Source organism: Perissodus microlepis, chromosome 17 (assembly GCF_051167445.1).
Source record: "Perissodus microlepis isolate ML-2025 ecotype Zambia chromosome 17, ASM5116744v1, whole genome shotgun sequence".
NCBI lineage: Eukaryota > Metazoa > Chordata > Actinopteri > Cichliformes > Cichlidae > Perissodus > Perissodus microlepis.
In genome coordinates this window covers 21,847,903-21,864,175 of record NC_140477.1, presented here as the reverse complement: position 1 = coordinate 21,864,175, position 16,273 = coordinate 21,847,903, and the positions used below count along the sequence as shown (strand labels likewise).

Below are 16,273 nucleotides of genomic sequence, written 5' to 3'. Positions count from 1 at the left end.
ACTGTGGTCACGCCAGCATCGAATCCATCCAAATTACATGGTTTATTAAAATAATCAAATTACAGCATTTACATTTATGTTAGACTACTTTTAATTAACTGATTTAGCCCACTTACAATGAAAATTAAAAAAAATCTTGTTCATGACCTGTGTAGTATGGTAACACTATTGGAAGTAAAAATAACTTGAACTCCAATTTTGAAAACACAACTTTCTTTTTTTTTTTGTTTTATAAAGCTCTGACTTGTATTATGAGTCTGTGGTCTGGGAGCGAGTCCTGTAACTCCCTGTCTGCAAAATACAGTAAATAAAGACCAATGTTGGGCAATTAATTATATAGTTACTTCTTCAAAAAAGTAACTGAGTTTTGCAAATATAGTTTTTTGCAGCTGTTTACTTAAAACTACAGCCAAGGCGTTTTTTTAAATAAACATTTCAAACTATTTACAGAACAATCAGGTGTTCTGCATCAAATTTGATGCCACACAAATTATTTGTGCCACTCCAAAAAATAATTTCTGTCCACTATGAGATAAAGGAGAACAACAGCCTGATACCTGCAGGCCTGACAACAGGAGATGTATCACTCCTGTAACACCTGTAACATTCAGCAGTCGCCTCATTGTTCTGACACACACAACAAAACTATTGACTACACTACACACTAACTACACAAGATTTGGGCTAAACGTGGCAAATCTGTCACAGCTCAAAACACGCCGTCACTCCTAAAACTTCCCCCTCCCTAAACAACAAATGCCATGATTGGTCGACATGGTACATTTTTCCACCAATAGGAAAGGGTGGGGATTTTTTGGTTTTGTCTTTGCTCACAGGCGGAGAGCGCTTTCGAGCGTTTTCCTTATGAAACGCAGTAAATATGAACAACGATAGCATTTAGGAAGAAAACCAAACATTGCAAATATTTTTATCATAACTCTGGTTTTACGTGGCCTATCAACACAATTTAAAAACTGGTATAAAGTCCACACTTTTTCCGTCTGTCCTGCTCACATCTCCAATGGTTGTACACGTTGTCATTAACGTGGCATCACTCCACATCAGCCACGCCGCTTTGCTAGCTAAAACACCGGCGTCGGCACATAGGGACACCGTCATAGCCTGTCAACGACGTTGATTAGCTGCGTATATACGAATGTGAATCGCATTATTGGCTGGACTATGGGATAAGGTGGCATCGTTCTAGTCCCATACGGGAGCAGCCAGTCAAAACAGAACTGTTAACATATTTACTTTAATTTCAATTCAGGTTAGATTTTTTTTTTTTTTGTGCGCAACGCAGATTTTTTTTCTGCGCAGAGACCGTGCCAGCAGTGCGCAATTGCGCACGCGCGCAGCTTAGAGGGAACATTGCTCCAGGGTCCAAAGGTGGAAATCCAGACTTCAGTACTGAAGCTGGACCCTCAGATATAAAGTAAGAAACTATTTCTGCTGTAAACCAAGCTGAAGAGGATTTTAATTGTTGCAGTCCTTTCATATCATTACAAATGAGGTTTGTGGGGATTTCTTTTGCAAAAATTCTCAGTTTTAATTTTATTATTTAGATTATGTTTATGCCTAAGTTCATCAAAAGACTCAAGTACCACACATGATGAAGAGGAAAGATTCAGGTTACTGAAAACAACCAGAGCTTCAGCCACAAAAACCCTGAGTGAGAAGCAGCTCAGTGCCCAACAACAGGATCATGCACAAGAACAATGTGGAATTTATTCTGTGTTTGTGTTTCCAGAGGTCAGCAACACAGAGCAGAGTATCCAGGATCCAGCTGTCTGTCTGTGAAGAGTGACTGGTCCAAAGATAGTCCTCCAAACTTTAGTACTGAGCCTGGACCCTCAGACACAAAGTAAGAAATCACTGAACTACTGAACTGAGCTGAAGATGGTTTTGATTCTATTATTTCAAATGAGGCTTTTGGGGGTCTAGTCAGTAGATTCTGCTGATTTAGTTTTACAAAACTCAATCAGTAGTACTAATTTGTAGACTAAAAAAATGTATATTATAATTATGTTTAGAGTTCATCAAAAGAATGATAACATCGGAATTTGGGTGATCCAGATCTGAAATCTTTTTAATCCCAGACTGTAAATGTAGCACCTGCTCCTCTCACTACAAAAAATGTCCCTCCAGACAAGGATAAAGAAACTGGTTCTGGTTCACTTCATCGTAAATTTTAATAGTATACTTGAAACTTGGAATATACAGGTATTTTTGAAAACGCTGATTTTTCTATGCGTTTGCACCTTTCGTCCAGACGTAAACTGCGTTTTCGATCACTGAAAACTGAGATTTTAAAAAACTCCTGCCAGGGTGGAGATTTTCGAAAACTCTGTTTTTGCTATTATGTGTGGACGAGAAAAACTGAGATTTAGTCACACAACATCAAAGTTATGCACCTTTTTTGACGTGATGCTGTGCGCCACGTTGTTTACATGAGATTAATTTCTACAATGGCGGATATAGACAAAATACTGTTGTTGTTAATATTACTATCTGTAGTTTTTACAAGTAAACATATACACACACAGTTACTGTCCCTCCATTTGGAAAGACAGAGGCGTCAGAGTGAACTTCGGATGTACATGGCTTCTACATTCAACACAGATGCTCTCACAAGTCGGTTTTGAATAAATTTATTTATTTATTATAAATGTATGTATTCTGTATGTATTTTGTTCATTCCTAAGTTGTGAGTCTACACCAACCAAAATACTGTCTTTAGTTATTAACATTTGAAATGATGAAGGCTCTTGAAAATGGTACTTGAAAAGTAACACAAAATTAGCTGCCCTTCCAGAAAAACAAAAACTTTTTGGAAGTACTTAAGGTTTTGTGAGGGTACAAAACTCTGTTTAGTTTTTCCATCCCAGGTTTCTAGACTTCTGATTGGCCAACACTTCGTTTTTAGCGTTTACATGTGGACGGAGATATTTCTTTCAAAACTGAACATGTGGATGGGATTTTTTTTTTAAACGAAAGCAGAAAATCTCAGTTTTCAAAAATACCCGTGTACATGTGGACGTAGTCTCAGTCTAGTTTAATTGTGAAGGTCTGACTTGTAGTTTGAGCTTGTCTGAGTTTACTGAAAATATCCAAAACTTCAGTCCCATAAATCCGACCCTGAGTGAGAAGCAGCTCAGTGCCCAACAATAGGATCATGCACAAGGACAATGTGGGATTTATTCTGTGTTTGTGTTTCCAGAGGTCAGCAGCACAGACACGGAGCAGAGTATCCAGGATCCAGCTATCAGTCTGTGAAGAGTGACTGGTCCAAAGATAGTCCTCCAAACTTTAGCACTGAACCTCAGCCCTCACACACAGAGTAAGAGACTGAACTGAGTTGATGGTCAGCCCACGTCAGGAAGAGCAATGTTTTCATAAAGTGAGACTAAAAGTACACAGATAATCAATACAACACTGTTTAAGAACAATTCACAACTTCTAAGGTTAAATGTTGAATTAATGCACAGCTGCAGGCATGAACAACAGTTTTTATATTTAGTGATTAATATATAATTTATATGTTAACACCTCACAGATTCTATCATTTATGTGTTTGGTACAAATGTGATTTTCCTGCTGGAGCACAAAGGAAACCAGAAATGAAATATATTTAAGGACAGAACGATAATAATACCACAGAACTATAGCTTTTCTGGAAGCCAGTGCTGGTGTTTAACTTTTTTTTTTTTTTTTACTGATTGTATATTTTTTCCTTGGTGTCCACAGAGACAAGAAAAGGAGTCATGCTTCTGTGGAGGAGCAGCTGTCCTGCTGTGCTTTGTGTCAGGACGTCCTGAAGGATCCAGTCTCTACCAGCTGTGGACGCTGGTTTTGCAGACAGTGCTTCACCTCATACTGGGACAAGTCTGCTACATCAGGAGACTCCTCCTGTCCCCACTGTGGAAAAAAATCCAGAACCAGAGCTGGACAGCAGATAGCCAGTCAGAGCAGCTGTGAACAAAGTAAGACTGAACATCTGTCTGCTGAGGGACTCATGTCTGAAAACTGGACTGTTTAGCCTCAGTGTTTTTCTTTCTTTTAGCAGATGTTGGTCTGCATGAGGTTTTAGATGAACATAAGATCAGTCAGAGGAGGAGATGTGAACATGTGACTGAAGGCACTGATGAAACAGAAAGTAGAAACCTCAACAGGATCTACACTGAGCTCTACATCACAGAGGGACAGAGTGAAGCGGTTCATACCCAACATGAGGTGAGGCAGCTGGAGACAGCTTCCAAGATCCTCCAGGACACCCCAATCAGGTGCCAGGACATCTTTAAAGCATTGCCTGACCAACAGAGACCCATCAGAGTGGTTCTGACAAACGGCGTTGCTGGTGTTGGAAAGACTTTCTCAGTACAGAAGTTCGCTCTGGACTGGGCAGAAGGTTTGGAGAACCAAGACATCAGTGTGGTGATTCTGCTTTCATTCAGGGAGCTGAACCTGATCAGAGATGAGCAGTACAGTCTTCTAGAGCCACTCAATGTTTTTCATCCAGCATTACAGAAGGTCACAGCAGAGAAGCTCGCTGTCTGTAAACTTTTGTTTATCTTTGATGGCCTGGATGAAAGCAGACTTTCATTGGATTTCACCAACAGGAAGCTTGTGTCTGATGTCACACAGAAGTCATCAGTCAGCGAGCTGCTGACAAACCTCATCAAGGGGAATCTGCTTCCTTCTGCTTTCGTCTGGATAACTTCCAGACCTGCAGCAGCCAGTTAGATCCCTCCTACATATATTGCCAGAAGTATGAGGCTTCACTGACGCCCAGAAAGAGGAGTACTTCAGGAAGAGATTCAATGATGAAGAGGTGTCCAGCAGAATCATCTCCCACATGAAGACATCCAGGAGCCTCCACATCATGTGTAGAATCCCAGTCTTCTGCTGGATCACTGCTACGGTTCTGGAGCACATGTTGACTACAGGGCAGAGAGGAGAGCTGCCCAAGACCCTGACTGACATGTACTTACATTTCCTGCTCGTTCAGACAAAGAGGAAGAAGAACAAGTACCTCGAGGGACGTGAGACAAGTCTACAGGAGCTGATGGAGGCTGACAGGGAAGTTCTCCTGAAGCTGGGGAGGCTGGCATTTGAACATCTTGAGAAAGGAAACATCCTATTTGACCAAGAAGACCTGGAGCAGTGAGGTCTGAATGTCACAGAGGCCTCAGTGTACTCAGGAGTTTGTACAGAGATCTTCAAAAGAGAGTGTGTGATCTTCCAGAAACCAGTCTACTGCTTTGTTCATCTGAGCATTCAGGAGTTTCTTGCTGCAGTCTACATGTTCCACTGTTACACAAATAGGAAGACAGAGGTGGTGGAGAACTTCCTAAAAAAGGATATAACATCTCTGGATATCTTTCTGAGCAAAGTCATAGAGAAATCCCTTCAAAGTAACAATGGCCACCTGGACCTGTTTGCTCGCTTTCTTCATGGCTTCTGTCTGGAGTCCAACCAGAGACTCTTGGAAAGTCTGCTATGTCAGACAGAAAACAATCCCAGAATCATCCAGAGAGTCATCAAAAACCTGAAGGAGATGAACTGTAATAAAATGTCTCCTGACAGAAGCATCAACATCTTCCACTGTCTGATGGAGATAAATGACATCTCAGTGTAACAAGAGATCCAAGAGTTCCTTAAGTCAAAGAACAGATCAGACAAGAAACTCTCTGAGATCCACTGCTCAGCTCTGGCCTACATGCTGGAGATGTCAGAGGAGGTTTTGGATGAGTTGGACATGATGAAGTACAACACATCATCATATGAGGGGCAGCAGAGATTGATTCCAGCTGTGAGGAACTGCAGAAAGGTTCGGTGAGTCAAGATGATGATTCTTATAAATCAGTGTAGATTTATATTTAAGTTCCTCAAATATTCTCCCTGTGACTCTCGTTTTTTATAACAGCGTTGTACTTAATTATTGCAAATTTGCATACACATTAGTTTGGTTTTGTCACAGATGCTAAGTTTGTTTCAAATGCTGTAAAATAATAATAATAATAATAATAATAATAATAATAATAATAATAATAATAATAATGAAGTATTATTATCATTTTTAATTTATCTGTGTTACCGTGATAGGAAGACACTTGTGGAAATCCAGTAATAACATTTTCTTGCAACTTAATATTCCACAGTCATCTGTCACTGGTATCATTAAAAAAAAAGTTGAAGCTATTGGGAATGACAGCAACTCAGCCACAAAGTGGTAGGCAATATAAAATCAGAGAGAGGTCTGTGAATGCTGAGGTGCATATTGTGCAGAGATTGACGACTTTCTGCAGAGTTAACAGCTACAGACCTTCAAACTTCAGGTGGTCTCAAGAATAGTGCATAGAGAAAATTATCTTATCAGTATTTCTTTTATTTGTGTTTTGTTTTCTTACGTTCCCAGTGGCTCTTGTATTCATTTATTATTTAAGTGTTGCACTTTATGTTATCTTTTGTCTGGGGTTCTGTGTGTTTGGTTTAGTATTTAGCTTTTAATTAAAAAGAGTTACTTTGCTTCTATTTTGTTCCCTCAGTCTCCGATACTGTTAAGTAACTACTTTTCATGTTTGCACTGTTTGAAAACAGACTCTATATTTTCCACTTATGGACATGTCACAGAAACAGCAGGTAGACAGCAAAGAGATAATCTTTCCAACTGGAACTAACCAAAAATGGTAAAAATGTTGTTCTGATGAATATGGCCTCATGATAACTGTGGAGTCAGATGTATCAGATGGTAAATGGCTTGTATTTGTATAGCGCTTTGTCCCTAAGGACCCCAAAGCGCTTTAAACATCCAGTCATCCACCCATTCACACACTGGTGATGGCAAGCAACATTGTAGCCACAGCCACCCTGGGGCACACTGACAGAGGCGAGGCTGCCGGACACTGGCGCCACCGGGCCCTCTGACCACCACCAGTAGGCAACGGATGAAGTGTCTTGCCCAAGGACACAACGACCGAGACTGTCCGAACCGGCAACCTTCCACAAGGCGACCTCCCAACTCTTGAGCCACGATCGCCCCTATCAGATCACACTGAGAGACGGTGAACAAAACTGGAGCATGAAACTTTATTTTATTTTCTTCATCAGCAGATTACAGTGAAACAAAGATTAAAAGTCTGCAGGTCTTCGAGAGGCCGAGGAGAATTAATGTTTCAGCTCAAACAGTCAGATGAGATCTGCTAGACCAACTGAGAACAAAATAGCAAACAGAAAGTTCCTATTTATCTCTCATCAAATGCCGGAGGTAATCATAAAGTATAATCTTAATAATAACATGTTTTTAATATATGTTCCATTACAGATTTTCTTACTGTGATCTCTCAGAAACTCACTATAAATTGTGGCCTCGGCTCTAAAATCCAATCCCTGCCATCTGACAGAGTTGGATCTGAGTTTAAACAACCTCCAGGAATCTGGAGTGAAACAGCTATGTGCTGCTCTGGAGAGTCCTAACTGTCGACTGGAGACTTTGAGGTCAGTTCACTGAAATATTTCTTATTTCAATAATTTTTTAACCATATGAGCATAATACCATAATATTTTATTACAGTGATTAGAGCATTCTGTATGTAATTAAGGTATGGTTTGAATCATATCTAATAGGTTCTACTTTGTTCATGCAAATGGAGAGTTTTCTTCAGACACTAAGGTTAATGACGGATTGCTACAGGGCTCTGTGCTAGGACCAATTCTGCTAGCATTATACATGCTTCACTCGGGCACTATTAGAAGGCACAGAATAGATGTTCACTGTTACGCAGATAACACCCAACTTTATCTATCAAAGAAGCAATATAACACTCACCAATTAGTAAAACTGCAGGAATATCTTAAAAATATAAAGAGCTGGTGACCTATAATTTCCTCTAATTTCAGATAAAAGTGGGGTTAATGTACTTGGCCTTAAAAATCTCAGAAATATGGTATTTGGTAGTGATGGCCCGCTTGAAGCTGAAGCTCCGGTGTGTGTGTCAAAAAAATCAACACACTGCTTCAGAAGCACTGTGTCGAAGCTTGATTCGTTTGGCCAGAGTCACGTGATCAGTGACGTCCAAAGCTTCATTTATAACCTAACCGCTTCGGTGTCTGATTCCCTGGTTTATAAGGAAATTAATCATTCGCGGGATTTGTGGAGTGTTTTGATGGTGACAGATAGCGAACCCTTGATCATTCCACTGAGAGATTTGGAGCCAGCGAGGAATAGAGGAGGTTCTGTTGTGTGGGAGAATTTTGAGTTGATTTTTGTCAATCGGGTGGGTTTCCAGCTTTGTGTTCTGGCCGTTTGCTTTTGTTTTGTGCGTGTTTATTATATCTGAAAATGGGAAAAAGGTAAAATGTCAAAAATCTGCTTCCATAATATAAATATCATTAAATAACTTTAGAAAAACTTCCACTTGACTCTTTACATGTAATGTTGTAAAAATATGTATTTTATTGTTTAATTAATCCTAAAATGTTAGTCTGCCAAATGTGCAGCAATTTAATCTATTTATTCTCTTTAGCTGATAGTTTGTGGGGCCCAGGGGTCCGTTCTTCGTACCTCGCTAAGTAAGTTAGCTGGATTTGATTGTTGACGATTTCGCGTGATCTTGGATCGTTCGGTTCTCCGAAGCTCATCCGGGACTTGCTGTCATAGCAACAGATCCGTAAGCGTAAACCTGCTTGGGAGCAGGCTTACTTTATGTAAACAGGATTAGATCGCGGCCACTCAGGTATGTCCGCTTCATTTATACGAAAGCAACAGCGATATTTTTCCACTGTTTTTCCATAAATAAATATTATCAATGTAACTAAAGATAATGCAGTATTTGATTCTTTTATTGATTTCATACAGATACATACAGGTCATTTCCTAAAAAAAGGGAAATGTACTATTAATCATTCTATTTCATGTATTTGATTATTTCAGATGTAATTCATATTTTAGAGTAGTAATAGTAAATTACTTCGTGTAATCAAGATGAGAGACCACGGCTATAAAAGCGAAGGTGGATTTGGGAAGTCTGTCGCAGCCATGTCCTGTCCGTTTGTACGCGAGCAACCCATTGCAGAAGGTGCAAGATTGATAAGGAGAGTTTTCAGAATTCAGCGTATATTGCGGGATAGACAGGATCCTTTAGCTCAGCGCGACAGTGTGCTCATAGAGAGATACCGATTTTCCTGTGAGGGTATTATTTACTTAACCAACTTGTTGACGAGGGGGTGCAGGACCACCACCTGTCTTTTTTTGCTCTGCCCTTTTCTTGGTTGCTGTTATAAACAAACAAACAGATTATTTCAGGGTCTCTTTTCAAGAGACTAAAAGCAATATAAGTGATAAATATTACCATTCTGTAGAATATTCTTATATTTCACTTTTACTTGTTCCCATGTTCTAGTGGGTCCTGTTGTGGCTCTAATGTGAAAGAGGATATAATGTAATATAATATAATAAATTTACCCTACCGCCTACTGGTGTTGGCCAGAGGGGCCGGTGGCGCGATATGGCAGCCTCGCTTCTGTCAGTCTGCCCCAGGGCAGCTGTGGCTACAACCGTAGCTTGCCTCCACCAGTGTGTGAATGTGAGAGTGAATGAATAGTGGCATTGTAAAGCGCTTTGGGTGCCTTGAAAAGCGCTATATAAATCCAATCCATTATTATTATTATTATTATTATTAAATTACTTACGAGTTTAATTTGTCAGCAACTTTCTGCCAGCCCTCTCTCCTTGCTTTTGCAGCCTTTGCAGTGTTCCCTTGCGTTTTAATTAAACTCTGAAACTCCTGAAATCCCTCAATCAAGAGTTCTTGCTCTGCTGCCGAAAAATACTGAGTGCGCTCCTTTGACATTTTCGCCGACCAATCAAAGGGTTGCCGATCAATGTTTCTACTATCGATGCGTAGCCCCTTTTAAGCCACTCAGTGATCTCACATTACTTCATCCAGCTGTACTAATCGTCAACAACAGGTGTGTTCGGAGAACCGGAATAGCGAGCTCAAAGTTGGCGCGATGATTTGATCTTGGATGTGTCATTTGATCTTGGATGTAGTAAGCGAGGTACGAAGAACGGACCCCAGGTAGACTGTATAACTGCATCTCTACCAGTTTCTCTGCACTCCAGCCTCTTCTGTGCCATGTGAAGGGATTTTCCTTAAGGCAGGAGAAATTATCTCCACGAAAAGGAACAGGTTCAGCCATCGCACACTAGAACAAATTCTCTTGTTAAATAAAAATGAAAAAGGGCTACTTTAAATGCATCATGTTTTTCATTTGCAAGTTCATAAGCATTTTCCCTTTCCATTTCACAATCAATTCTACCCCCAGATCAAAAATATGTCTGGGAAAATGTCCCTAATATAATATTATTTATAAATATACCCATCTAGCGGTTGATTGCATAAGTGTATGGAGGCAGGACCTCACAGCAGAAGCATACTCCATAATGTGTTGTACATTATCATATGTATATTATTTGTAATGTGGTATTTTTCAATTATTGTATTTACCAACATCAAGAAGTCACAAGCAAAGAAAGACCACACAATGATGCATGTTTAAACAAGGAGAGTTTACTGGTCAAAATTATTTATTAAACAAATAAACCACATTTTTTTAACCACCAGAAAATACACGTTCAAAGCAACACAACAGCGGCCCAATATCAGACAGAATTCCACTCTGTGGGCAGTCATAATGGAGCAGTTGGTTTTATTTTGTGGATTCAAACTGCTCTTCATATTTTTGGCCACCAGATGTCACCAGAGAGGATTGTGTTGAAAAGCTTCGAGTAATGAACCGTTTTTCAATACAAGCTTCAGTGCTTCAGAAAGCTTCATTTGGCCATCACTAGTATTTGGTATGGTGCGGTATGAAATATGGTATGTGTCACGATGAGTTGTGTAGCTGTCAGTGGCTGGACACACGTGCAGGACTCGGAGACAAAACATTAACTTAAACGGCAGCTTTATTTGCTGGTGAGACACACTTGGCGATACATAAACAACAACTTAAACTAACTAGACTGGAGATGCAAATGACTCTAACCTGAAGGCAGACAACGAAGAATACGCACACAACAAACGTGGAGGACACATCAACTGGCAGGGAAAAACACAGAGCTAAAATACATACTGAGGTGATTAGGGAATGTGAAACAGGAGGGAGACACAGCTGGGAGAAATTGGGGCTAACAAGAAAGGAGGAGCAAAGCTGGACATACTGACATAAGACACAATCCTTCAAAATAAAACAGGAAACAATACACAAGGACGCAGACTAAGAAACAGACTTAACATGGGCAGAACTAAACATAAACCAGAATAAGCTGGAACATAGAACATCATCATCAAATAGATCAAGAAAATAACCAAAAATACAAAATCAAACTAAAACATGAAAACTCAAAATTCTGGGTCAAAACTGCCCAGAACCGTGACAGTATGCAGTCATAGAAATCCTAAACAGGGAGGAGGAAAAGAGTCCCACTGGATCACAACAGTAAATTATGAGAAAATAAGATACATTTAATTTTATATGCTGTGGGACAGATTTACTAAGTGGGGCAAGCTATTGTAATGTCACAATCACAGGATGATCTACAGACAATGCATTTTAATTTGTATACAAAGATGCAGCCAGTTCACTTTAGTAATAACTAACATACTACCAAGAGGGTGGCTGAAAATGAAGCGTGCATCGCTGTTTAGCTTTAATAGCACATTTCAACATCACAGATTCACATACATAATATCTTTGTCTCCTTAAAATAAACTCTGGTAGCAGCTATCACAACCATAGGCATAAGACACATTTTCTTTTTTTGTTAAAGTTTGTGCAATTTTCAGTACACTGTGTGCCACAGACTCTGTAATTCACATTTGCATGAGTCATGTAAATATTCTTCTGAAAGTGAAACTCTTACAAATACAAATGTAAATCCAGTAGCTTTTTAACATCAAAAGATGGCAGTACAAACGTTAGTAAATATGTCTAAATGCTCTTTTTCCTTTAAAATTCAACCTTACGATAAATGGATGTTTTCACAAATTGTTCTTGTTTAAAGGATCTAGAAACGTGAGAATGTTTTTGGAGAAATGGAAACAAATAAATAATTAAACTGTTTTATTGTTAAAAACTTCAAATGTAGAACAAAAAAGTTTAGGCCCAGGCAAACATCAAAACAATAGTAATGATTATAATTGGGTTTGTTGTAGACCATAGTCTAACTTAAAAAATGGTGTGCTTGAGGTGTGTATTTTGACAGCTAGAATACATTTCGTCTAATAGTGGAGACTAATGAGCCAAACAGAAAACCTTGGTTATGGTTCTGCTACCTCTGGCAGCAAATAAAAAAATCAAGCACTTGCAATAAGTCTTTCACATTTTGGCAAACTGTTCATTGCAGAATTGTTTCAATTCAGCCACACTGGAGGCTTTTCCAGCGTAAATGGCCTTTCAAAGCATCTCAATTCGAACCTCCTTTCCTGGAGACCCAAAGCCTTAGAAATGGCTTTGTAACCTTTTGCAGACAGATAGATGCCAATGGCTTTGTTTCTTTAGATTTCTTTCCTTAGTTTTGCTTTTTCAAAATCTTTTAACCTACTTCATTTGTCAGAGAGGTTCTTTTTAGGTGGCTTCTTGAGTTAAAATCCAGCCTAGGTGTGGGTAGTGAAATCAGCTTTCTAAAATGTGGTTAATCACAGTTAATTCATGATTTTACAAGGTGGGAAATAATTTTGTTAACATAGGGCCAGTTTTCGTTTAAAATCATTTCAAAACTGCGTTTTGTATTTACTCAGGTTATCTTTGTCTAATATTACATTCTGTTTGATGAATGGCTAATATGCTGACAGGCTAATTACTGTCAGCTACTACTGTAAATCTTATAGTTTATGTATCTATATAATATTCATGCATATAGCTGTGAATGTTCTTTTCTGTTTTCTTTTCCTAAACTTGTTTTGCCGTCATAAAACACATTAAATTTGTTTGCAATTAGGATGATTAATGAAAAAGAAACATTCTTTGCTTTCTGTTTTTGGTTCCTCAGAACACACACACACAAACACACACAGATTGTGTGTCTGTTTTTAGCTGCAGTGTTTGAAGTATCTATAGTGTATTGATTCTGTTATAAGAGGCTTCATTAAGGTTATTAGCTTGGCATTTATCACTGAACGTATTTGAATATTGTGCTGAACAGCACATTAACAATCTAAACACATCTAATTGGATTATCAGTTATTGAATCCACTTTTTTTTTTAATTTATTCAGTTTGGAAAGCTGCAGTTTGTCCGAGATCAGCTGTGCTTCTCTGGTTTGTGCGCTGAAGTTCAAGCCCTCCCATCTGAAACATCTTCACCTAAGTAAAAATAAACTGTAGGATTCAGGAGTGAAAGAGCTGCATGGTTGTTTGGACAGTCTGTACTGCAAACTAGAAACCCTGTGGTCAGTTCACTTACTGGCTCTTATCACTGAAAATTTTATAATAATAATTATTAACACAAAATGTTATATTTACGTTTATTATTGTGGAAGTTATGTTTCTACATAACTTTCATTCAAAACAGCTGTAAATTTGCTTTTAATAATTTGATATGTTGTTGCAAGAGACATTAGATTTAATATGCGAAATATAGAAGTTTGATGAAAGAGAAATGTTTTAGCTTCTTTTTATGTCACTGTGCATTAATATTGAATCTTATACACAAACAATCACATACACACATGTTAGCATATAAATAAATACAGATTAAGTGATTTGCCTATTGTACAGGACACAGTAATGTTGAGCTGCACATTTAACACCTGAAAACATCTGACTGGATTATGAATGATTTTATCTCTATATTTTATTCTTGACTTAGATTGGAGCACTGCAGTTTGTCAGAGATCAGCTGTGCTGCTTTGGTCTTTCTTCTCAAGTCCAACTCCTCCCATCTGAAACATCTGGACCTGGCTGGAAACAGGCTACAGGATTCGGGGTGAAACAGCTGTGTATTTTTCAGGAGAGTACAAACTGTGAATTGGAGACTCTGAGGTCAGTTTGGCTGGCTGTTACTACTGTAAATTTTATCATTGTATTCCTGAAAGCATAAAGGTTTCTTTTTTGTTGTTTTCGGTTTTCCTATTTGTTGTCAAAAAGACAACATTTTTAATAGTAAATTTGATGAAGACTTTCTGTGCTTTATATTTTTTTCAGTAAGACTTCACAAAAATGTCTGGTCCTTCAGAACACACACACTTCCACACCACACACAAAGATTAAGGCATGTTATGAGATGCCATGTTTAAATTATGTGTACTTTATGATGCTGTATCAAGTATGTTATTCATCATTGTTGACATGAATAAGCATTTCAATATTGTTCTGATATTTCAATGATGTGTATAGAAGGCTGATACGATGATGATCTTCATTTTCAAGAGGGCAAAGTTTGTGTGTACTCATTTTAGACTGTAATGTACAGCTCTGCATTTAAAAGCTGATCACATCTCATTGAAATATCAGTTATTTTATTGTATTATCATTTATTCAGTCTGGAAAGCTGCAGTTTGTCAGAGATCAGTTGTGATGCACTGGTCTGTGCTCTGAAGTCTAACCCCTCCCATATGAGACATCTCAGCTTAAGTAGAAACAAGCTGAAGGATTCTGGAGTGACCCTGCTGTGTGATTTTCTAGCGAGTTCACACAGTAGACTGGAGACTCTGAGGTAAGTCTACTTGTTGCCTAATTTTACTATTAAGGATCAAACATATCTATGAAATCACACAGAAATAAACAAAAATGGGGAAAAAAAATCACTTCCTCCTTTAACTTTTTAAATATAAATAAGTCTAATATTTTTAGTGACAATAAACCAATATATATAAATTATATATTATAATGTGTCTACACAGCCATAGTGATGTAGCTATACCGAGTGATAACAACATCAGAATGAAGTAATATGAGAAGCTTGAGAAGAAGTGGATGGTGAAGGCATATATATACAGTGGTCCCTCATTTATCGCGGTAGTTACATTCTAGAAATAACCCGCGATAGGTGAAATCCGCGAAGTAGCCAATTTTATTTTTTTTACAATTATTATACATGTTTTAAGGCTGTAAAACCCCTCACTACACACTTTATACACTTTTCTCAGACATGCATGAACATTTTCACCCTTTTCTCTCTTGTTTAAACACTATCAAAGTTCAAACCGTCATAGAAAAATAAGTCCAGTATTATAGAATGAAACCAAAGGCATCCGCGGTTGCCTTTGATGGTGCAAAACATTTCGTCAAAATTGTTGTGTTTGCTGGGCAGAAAAATTAGAAAATTACAGTACAGCACTTCAGAGTCACACTGCTAGCGATCAAAGATTTATGTAAATTTGACAAGCTGAACACATTCTGTACTGTACAGGAGACACGGCACGAGATTGACTGACAATGGTCTACAGCCAATCAGGACGCAGAACACAATGCGCTGTAAGAAAAAAAAAAAGCATGCAAGATTGCACAAAAAAAAATCCGGTAAACAGCGAGGCCGCGAAAGGTGAACCACGTTTGTTATGTGAAGGCTGTGTGCAGGCAGGAAAAGGACCCAAAGTGCAGACAGTCGGAGACAAAAGGTGATCTTAAATACAGCTTTAATGCTGAACTCCAAAAAGTAACAAAACTGAGATTCCAAGGTAAACTTATGCAGACAGACTACACAGCTAGATAAGGCTAGATCGCGACACCGACAAACTGAAACACAGGGCTTAAATACATAGAGGGAGCAATCAGGGAATGGGCAACAGGAGGGAAACACAGCTGGGGCAAATCAGGCCTAACAAGACAAAGGAACCAGACGCATTTACATGAGACACGGACTTTCAAAGTAAAACAGGAAACATAACACAGACTGAACTTACAGACAGACTCACAGGCAGGCACTACAACAGGGAACAGAGACGTGGGACCAGGGCAGACACAGACACTGACTGGACACGGGGATATAGCAGACAGGGGAGACAGCAACTAAGGAATACACAGAGACATAAACCATAAGACAGAACTCTAACAAAGAAACCAAAGACTAGAAAGGATAAATAATATAATAAACTTAAAACCCTGGGTCAACGACCCAGGCATCCTAACAGCGTTATAGCAAGGGACCACTGTATATGTGTGTGCGTGTGTGTGTGTGTGTGTGTGTGTGTGTGTGTGCGTGCGTGTGTGTGCGTGTGTGCGTGTGTGTGTACTGAGATTCTCCATAGAAGGACAGAGCAGTTTCGATCTAG

The 16,273-nt window shown here is 38.8% G+C and overlaps 1 pseudogene; it reads left to right on the top strand.

The window, feature by feature from the left end:
- Positions 1-1,718: 1,718 nt before the first annotated feature.
- Positions 1,719-14,719, top strand: LOC146369589 (NACHT, LRR and PYD domains-containing protein 12-like; annotated as a pseudogene).
- The last annotated feature ends 1,554 nt before the right edge of the window (positions 14,720-16,273 follow it).